Genomic DNA, 9359 nt, shown 5'->3' on the forward strand with positions numbered 1-9359 from the left:
GCTTTAGATTCTACTTTAACCTTGTCAACAGCACCGTAATCATTTCCTTCCAACTGCTTATACCTACCCATCTCCATATAAATGGAAACTGCCAACACAGTTCTGCCACTTGAGCCAACAATGAAATATCACCTGTACTGCAGATTCCCTTTGTATTCCTTTTATTTTATTATTTAGCTTGTGTTCAATCTGTTTATACAGCAGACAAAAATATGTTTTTGAAGACACAACCTAACAGATAACAGCACAGGAAAGAGCTACCCAATGTATACATCTCACAAAAACAAACAAAACAAGTAGAGAGGCATCACAAACGTACACAGCAAAAGCACTGCTGTGGAGGCATAAATATGGTCCAGGTGATCTGACTTTGAATACTAGCTTTGGGACCTGATGGAAATGGCTGGGAAGGATGGGAGTGAATGTCTACTGTCAGTCAGTCAGTTTGCCCATATGGGTGGTGGAGGGGAGGGATGCAGTTGTTGCTTGCCACTTGAATGACACCTAGTGAGAGCACTAAGTGCTGCACTCACTGACCATGAGCCAGTGAGCATGCATTACCACTCTGCATTTCTATATAGCTGAAAGAGTGTGTGACGGCATGCCTCCTACTACATGGCAGCAGTAGCACAACTTAAACAACCACTGTGAGGCAGGGGGCGCTCCACAAGAGAGGGTCTGTAGCTCTGCAGGACCAGCAAGCTGACCTACTACTTACCACCTGACATTTGCCAGTGGTCAATATGATGCACATCAAAAGGGTTGCAAGGCTCTCCCCTAGCCCAAGATCACCAGCTCACACCTCAATAGAAATAATGAGACAACTAGGTGAAGGTAGAAGAGCCATTAGGCTTGTCCAGCAGAGTAAGATTCATCCCATGTGCAATGACATGCTCCATCCAAATCACCCCACACTTAGCAAATGCAATCAAGAATATATCAGTCTGCCACCTGTGGAAGCTACTGCTATGGGTAAGCCAAGAAAATGGGAAAAATAAAGAGAAAACTTGCAAATCAAACTGCCTTGTTGTATAGAATTTGAAAGTTTCTGTGCTCAGAAATTAGTTTACAACTTAGAATCAAAATTTTAAAAAAGCAATCATCCAGTTTTGCCTTTACATACTGAATAAGAAAAGGTATGACGTCCTTAGAAATATGCTTTGCTGTGTTTCTGGCAGGTGTTAATGTCTGTGGCACTATTAGGCAATACAGCTGGCAACAAAGGTGATCAGTTCATACATATTTATTTTGTTAAATAATTGATTGATATAGTTATTATTTTGCTAGTTTTTGTTTACTGGGGAAGGGCACTTAACGCAATGGAGCATTTTCAGACTTTGCCCAGGTTCTAGAACTAGACCACAAGGAATTATAACTCACTGACAAATTAATTCCTACTGACTAATAAAAAGTTTAACTTCAAATACAAGCAAAGCAGTTGGGAGTTTGATAAGCCGTGAAGCAAAACCATACATACTCCAAAATCCACTTGTTTATACACATAACCGGCCTTAGGCATAGGCCAACTAGGCGGCTGCCTAGGGCGCCACTGTAGCAGGGGTGCTTTTCTAGTATTTATTTGTTGTAGGTAGACCAGGATGGGGGCACCAGATGGTGTGGTAGGGGGCGCCGTGGAGCCCTTTTGCCTAGGGCACAAGTTAACATAAGGCCGCTCCTGTTTATACGCATCTGGAAGATACAGGACCAATCATAACTTTACTAGTTTATGAATAGTAAACTTTTAGCAAAAAACAAGTTGAGATATACTTTGAGGTTACTCCTAGCTCTACAAGCAGCACACATTTTAATGTGTACTATTTTGCAAGTCTCTGAAATGTATACCTAAAAAATCAAGGGAAGGGATTTGGAATAATACCCGGGTATCAGCGTGCTGGACCATTTCAAGCAAGTTGCTTTTCTGCAGTATATTGTTAATGTGAGTAAGAATGCATTAGTTGTGGATGCAGCCAAAGAGCACACTGCATGGCATTCAGCATAAGTGTCACTAAGTAATTTGACATTACTGGCTGCGCTGTCTACAGAACACAAGGTGACATGCTAGTTTTATTATCTGTCAACTGAAGGAAAGACAGAATGATAGATGCGCTCAGTGAAATGCTGTTTGTGGTGATTACTGGAACACTTTCTGTGCTGAACAGTTATGCAATGACAAAGATACTAATTTAGAAAACTTATGCAATAAAAACAGAGCAGAACTTCTAAAGCAGTGCCTGTGTGATAAAAATAAATATAGAAGTGACTGAAGAATATGTCTTCAACAGAGTAAAACAAGTACAGGTTATTTAAATAATAATTAACGATGGTCTGAGTGAAACTACATTTATGCATGGAATTACAGATGCAAATCATTATGTGTGCATGGCTGATTTTGGCAAAGCAGTGTTACACCTAAACCCTTTCTACAGAATAACCATAAGAAGCATATCAAAGTAGCAGTTATCTTCATCTCCCATAGAAAGTACTGGTCACTGCTAATGCAACCGTAACATACAAGTCACAGTGATAATACTGTGAATCTCTACAAAGCCCTGGTCACTACAGAAACTACTCATATACATGCCACAGTGAAAATGAGGTGCATCTCCTAAGACACAGAGCACTACTTGCATTACAATACCATATGCATCACAATGATAATGTGGTGCATTTACTTACATGAAGCCTATGTCACCAGTAATACTACAGAAATGAATATGCCACAGTGATAATGTGGTGTGTCTCCTAAATAAGACACAGAGCACTACTCACATTACAATACTATATGCATCACAATGATAATGTGGTGCATTTACCTACATGAAGCCTAGGTCACCAATAATACTACAGAAATTAATATGCCACAGTGATAATGTGGTGTGTCTCCTAAATAAGACACAGAGCACTACTCGCATTATAATACTATATGCATCACACTGATAATGTGATGCATTTACCTACATGAAGCCTAGGTCACCAATAATACTACAGAAATGAATATGCCACAGTGATAATGTGATGCGTCTCCTAAATAAGACACAGAGCACTACTCGCATTACAATACTATATGCATCACAATGATAATGTGGTGCATTTACCTACATGAAGCCTAGGTCACCAATAATACTACAGAAATGAATATGCCACAGTGATAATGTGGTGTGTCTCCTAAATAAGACACAGAGCACTACTCGCATTACAATACTATATGCATCACACTGATAATGCGGTGAATTTAGCTACATGAAGCCTAGGTTACTAATAATACTAGAGTAATGAACATGTCACAGTGATAATGAGATTCATCTCCTATAAAGGGCACTGGTCCTTACTAACATTACCATAATATGCACTTCACAGTGAGAATATGGTACATGTCTTATATGTGGCAATGGTCAGTACTAATATGGATTTAATGAATACATCAGAGTGGTGCATCTCCTACATACAAACAATAGTCATTAACATTACTCTAATGTATATGATATTGTGCTGACTCCCAGATACAACAGTGGCTATTCATAACATTCCATAATGTATAAATCACAATGATATTGTGTTGAATCTCCAAGATATGCACTACTCACTATTATCACTACCATAATGTGTGCATTATGTTACTTTAATATATGTATCACAGTGATAATGTGGTGCTTCTTCTCTAACATAACAGTATTGGTCATAACTACCATTAACTATGTATACATCACAGAGTTAATGTGGTACATTGCAGACAAAGTACTGGTCACTGCTAAGAGTACCATAAAGTATATATCAAAGAGATAATCTTGGTACACCTCCTACAGACAGCACTGGTGACTACTAACATGACTTTAATATATCTGTCACATTGACAATGAGGTATACCTGCTAAATGAGGCACTACCCACAACTAACATTACTGCAATGCATGCATCATGGGGATAACGTGATTCATTTCCTACATATGCCACTCGTCACTGATAACATGATTTTTTTTTTTGCAAAAAAATGTTTATTTAGAAGCAAAATGCTATGTTTAACTATCAAACAACCATATACTACTTCCATCTATTTAACAAAAAAGACAAGAATGAATAATGTCAATGGATAAGGGAAAGAAATAAATTCAAATGTCTAACCTATTAAGGAATACTAAAAACTCCAAAAGTTAATTTTTCATATCAGTTCATATGATTTGGTAATATGGACAACCATATGAAATGTGGGAACCACTACAGTGAGTCTTGAAACATGGAGAGTGAATGGCTGAAAAAACGGATTTACATATACCAAGTCCGAGATGGCCATGGGGTGTAGCAGGGCTTGCCCCCCTGCAAAAAAGATTTCAAGATTCCCTATTCTTTTTAATTTTATTTTCAGCATATCAGTATTCTGCATTTTTAATGATAACATCTCAATAGGAAGCCCACAATATGTCATGAAGACACAGTGTCTGTGTAAAACCTGCAGATGCAAATGTATCTTCTACATGTTAAGAGTGTGTCTTCTTTCGGCTTTTCCCAGTTAGGGGTCGCCACAGCAGAACTCCGGTCCACTAATGATTGGCAGTAGATTTTCATAAACGCCGAGGTGCCAGCTCGATGTTCAACCTTCAACGAAGGCACGCCCATTTACGCATGTCTTTCGAATGCTACCCAACCACGGGGAGAACATGCAGACTCCACACAAAAGGCACTCCCCACACTCCAGCCGAGAATCGAATGAGAGAACCTCTTGCTGTGAGGCAACAACTACATGTTAAGAGTAAGACATTAAATTAACTAATACATCATGAAGAGGTTTACATCTCTTATTAATGATTATTTAGTTTGTGGGGTTTGGGAACATGCAACCAAGCATATTGCACATCCCATCTCACCTTGATACATTTATCCCATTGGGTATAGGTCTACAGAGCATTAAATGCCCTATCCCAAACTGCCCATTTATGGGAAACCTAGAGGGTTATTAGGACAGTTATATAAATTTGGTTCTTTAATCTCTTCCATTATTGTCAAAAGATTATTCACATTTGGTCCACTTTTTTCTCTTCCAAATTGTAGTTATTAGCTTCCCCCACAGTCATAATCAGGTTTAATAATCCCTAATCTTAATTGATTGATTTGGATCAATTCCAATAAAAACCTGGTTGGGGTGGCCTTAACACAAACTGGCAACATATAATCAAATATACCTGATATAATAGCTTTTAAATAATCCAAATTGGTGTATTCCCAAAAGATAGGAATCCAGTCTCCAGGAATTCTAAGTCACACCTCTAATACAATGAGGAAACCATGGGAAACAATACAACAGTCTGTCCAGGGTGTAGATAAATTTAAAGTTGCATTTCCACCCACAAAATCTGATGAATCTAGGGATTGCCAGTGTTCTGGTCCCTGTCCCTTCTGGAAGATTCTGCTTCACGTTATTTTCCCACATATTTTTAAACGTATATATGTATTTAAATATTGCTTCCATAAATACTTTACATATCTTTGAGACTGCACCATTCAGCTGAAGAAGCCTATCATAACCAACACTGAATCCAAACAGACCAGTTCTGCCTAGGGTTCATACCTAACTTGGTGCAGCTCACAGCTCTTAACTCCTGAGCCTGACTTTATTTCATCTTTTCTATAATCATATTGCACTCTTTATTGCTCCCAACATAATATTTTCTCCTCAGTGAAAAGTTGTTCCCAGTTAGCTAGTGGGGCAAATTTCCTTAACATCTTACCTACCTGATACTTATTGAGATCAAAAATCTTCAACCTGGTTATAGGTTTTAGCACCGCTATCCACCTTTTCATTTGGCAATTTTAAAACACCAAATTACTGTGGATTTTAAGTCAGCTAGCATCTTGTTTTTTTTTTTTTTTTATGTTAGGTCTACTAGATGCTATATTTTTTAATATAAAGAAGGTAACCCCTGCATCAATTCCATTACTATGCATTTCCAAACCATTGAGTACTGTGTGCAGAGAAAGACAAGCAACCATTTATTACTAGCTGCCTGCGCATAAAGTTCAGAATCAAGAAGTGTGAGCCCTCCAAATTCCCAAAGGAAAGAAAGCAACTCTGCTGAAACCCCATGTCTTTATCCATTCCATAGAAATGCCATCATCAGCTTTTTGTTTATTTTTTAATTAAAGAAAATCAACTGCTACATTTAAACATCAGCAAATATTAACTATTTTTTTTAATTCTCACAAAATGCAAAAATCAGTAATAACTATCTACACTATACACATTGGATGTATTCATGTAATTATGTAATAATCAACTACAAATATGTACTGAAATAATCAAAATACACAGTCTTTCTACAGTTATTCATTAGATAAGTTCATACTTTCCAGCAACTGTTGAATTTTGAATAAAAGTTTTGAAACAATTGTAGATAACCTTTGTTCTTTAATTTCATATTCTTTAAGGAATACTCTTCTCAAAAGAGTGGTGAATGGAAATCTTTGGTCTCCTCAAACTTTGAAGAAATCATCAGCCTTTGAAGGAAAGAGTGAACCTGTGTGTGGTACATTGCTTATGCATGGCACGTATTACTACAAACCACAATGTTCTGCATCTCCTACATATGGTACCGGTCACTCCTAATTTTACCATAATGTAAGAGTTTATGTGGTGTGCCCCCTTAAAGGTGGCACTAGTCACTATGACCATTGCTCTTTTTTATCCATTCTTTGCCCCTACTGGCTACTGATCATCAGCCCCACCCTGGCCGAATGTGCCATTCGAGAGAGTCAACTGGAAGAGGCTTTTACATAGACAGCCATTAGGGGTGGTTTGATGGCTCTTCTTCTATCTGTTCCTTCCCTTTAAATGCTCAGTTTTCAGAACTGGGGGGGGGGGGGTAGGCGTGCAATCATCTCTCTATGCTGGTTGTCCCTCACATTTGGCAAAAGAAGTTGCCAGCAACAAAGGACATGCTTTCCAAAGTCTCCACTGGAGAAACTGCACTTAACCATGTGCTCCCAGAGTTGCAGTAAGGATTCCATCCCTCCGTTCCATGGAACCAGGTTTTGGTCACTGCTAAGATACAACAGTGTGTACATCACACTGATAATGAGGTATATCTTTTACATATAGCACTAGATGCCACCAAATGAAAATGAACCAGAAGATGAACCCCCTGCTTTCACAGTGCAGAAATGGACATCCTGCAGAATGTGAGGCACAAATAATTATGCACTCATCTCCCTCTCTTCTAACCAGCTCCAACACCAAATGCAGGCAGTCTATTTGTCCTTCCAACTGACCCAGTAAACCCTTAAGTTGTAACAGAAGACACTCACATGAACATGTGAAATCACAGCAGTTTAAGGATGTACTTTGCCAATAGTTATCTGGAGACATTAAAAACTAGAGGTGGAATCAAACTGCTGGAACACTGTCTGAAGAAAGGAAATCTGTTGCACAGTTTATTCCTAAGAAAAGCAAAGAAACATCACAGTTTGAACTAAAAACACAATGTGCAATGAGAAATCTGTCATTCTAATTCCACAGAGAGAGATCTTTCTTTCTTTAACCTCCAATAGGCTGTCTGTAAGACACATTTGGCAGTACTCACACATGTCAATCAGCTTGTAGAGCTGTGCACATGAAACTGCATAGAAAAGCCTATTCATGATACATAAGTAATGCAGCGCCAGAGCTGCAGATGCAGTACGTTACTATGAATTAAGCCTTCTTATGGTGCAGAGAATTTTATTTTATTTATTTATTAGCAGTTGGTTTACCAGGATAGTCCATTGGGCCAATAAGAACCCGTTTTCAATGGAGTCCTGGGGAGAAAAGCTCCAAAACAAAGGTTACAAAAGAGATTACATCATTTTTCAATTTACATTTACAATAATTTGTAAGTGAAAGACAAAGCTTTAAAACATTGGTAAACAAAAAGATTACAGTAGTTTACAATTGTGGAAATTTGAGGGTTCAAGATAAAGCAAAGATTAATCATTTACATAATATATTTGTGGTTTTTTTTTTTTTTAAATGTTAAGGTTACATTAAATTATTGCTGCAGTACATATATAGTTTCTTGAGTGAAATAATAGAATAAAATAATTATAAGATGTCATTACAGTTGGCTTATTATTCGGTGTCTGGTAATATATGGTAAAGCTGCCCATAAGAAGTGAAGAACAGGCTAGGAGGGGTGGGAGCAGGAGCATTCCCATGAGGATGTTAGATGTGAGTGCAGTGATTTTTTAAAAGTAGGGAGGTTGGTGGTGATACGGATGGAGGGAGGAAGGGAGTTCCATAGGCGTGCCAGGGCAAAGGACAGGAGGTTTTGTCCTGGAGAGTGATGGGGCTTGTACAGTTCTATTAGGTTTTGGTTATTAGATCTTAGGAGTCTTTGTGGCAGGTGCATTTTAAAGGTAGAGCTGAGAGAGGGACAGAGGGAGGGCTGAAAAATTAGTTTATGAGCAAAGGTAAGCTGAGTGTAGGAGAGATGGTTGGGAAGCTCTAGCCAGTTAAGTTTGTGGAGAGACACAGTGATGGGTAGATGATTTGTGGCTAGTTGCAAATTTGGCAATTTTATTATAACAAGAGGACAGTTTTGTTTTGAGAGAGGATTGTAGGTTTGTTAGCAGAGGGGCACCATAAAGGAGGGAAGGGATGAGAAATGTAGTAGCAAGAGTGAGCTTAGTAGATCTAGTGAGGAATCGATTGTGTCGATAGAGCATACCAAGTTTTTGGTGGGTTTTTTTTATGTTTAGTTGTAGGTGGTTACTGAATTTAAGCTGGTCGTCAATCAGGACTCCTAGCAGTTTAGTTTCAGATACCAGTTCAAGAGGTGTGTTATTCTGACTAGTGATGGAAATTATTTTTCTATCAATGGTGTTGGTTTTAGAGGGGGTAAATACCATAAGTTTGGTTTTTGATGCATTGAGTGCTAGATGATTGTCCATCATCCACTGTTCTGTGGTAGAAAAGGCGTCTTGAGTCAGTTTTAAGAGAGCAGGGATGGATGTGGCTGAACAGATAATTGTGGAATCATCTGCATATTGAATAAGTTTAGCATGGGGTAATGAGTGGAAGAAATCATTTATAAATATATTGAAGAGGAGAGGACCCAAAATGGAACCTTGGCGGACGCCAGTGGGTGTGTTAAGGAAAGAGGAGATGGCTTTTCCACTTGACAGCTTGTTGCCTGTTGGAGAGATAGCTGGTGAACCAATTGAGAGAGGAAAGGGATAGGTTTAGGTTGGATAGTTTAGTTAGGAGAAGGTTATGAGAGATGGTATCAAAGGCCTTAGAGAGGTCAAGAAAGAGTGTAGATACAGTAGAGCCAGAATCTCTGGCTTTATTCACAGTTTCCAGGAAGGAAAGGAGGGCCGTCATGGTGCTGTGGCCGG

At 38.6% G+C, this 9359-nt stretch overlaps 1 protein-coding gene across 1 annotated transcript in view; it reads right to left on the bottom strand.

Annotated features, from left to right (window-relative positions):
* The window catches only part of GGT7 (gamma-glutamyltransferase 7), a 590994-nt gene that overhangs the window by 231577 nt on the left and 350058 nt on the right, over positions 1-9359 (bottom strand). The gene's annotated exons all lie outside the window — the stretch shown is intronic.

The sequence above is a fragment of the Protopterus annectens genome, chromosome 12.part0, assembly GCF_019279795.1.
Source record: "Protopterus annectens isolate FY-2018-M chromosome 12.part0, PAN1.0, whole genome shotgun sequence".
Lineage (NCBI taxonomy): Eukaryota > Metazoa > Chordata > Ceratodontiformes > Protopteridae > Protopterus > Protopterus annectens.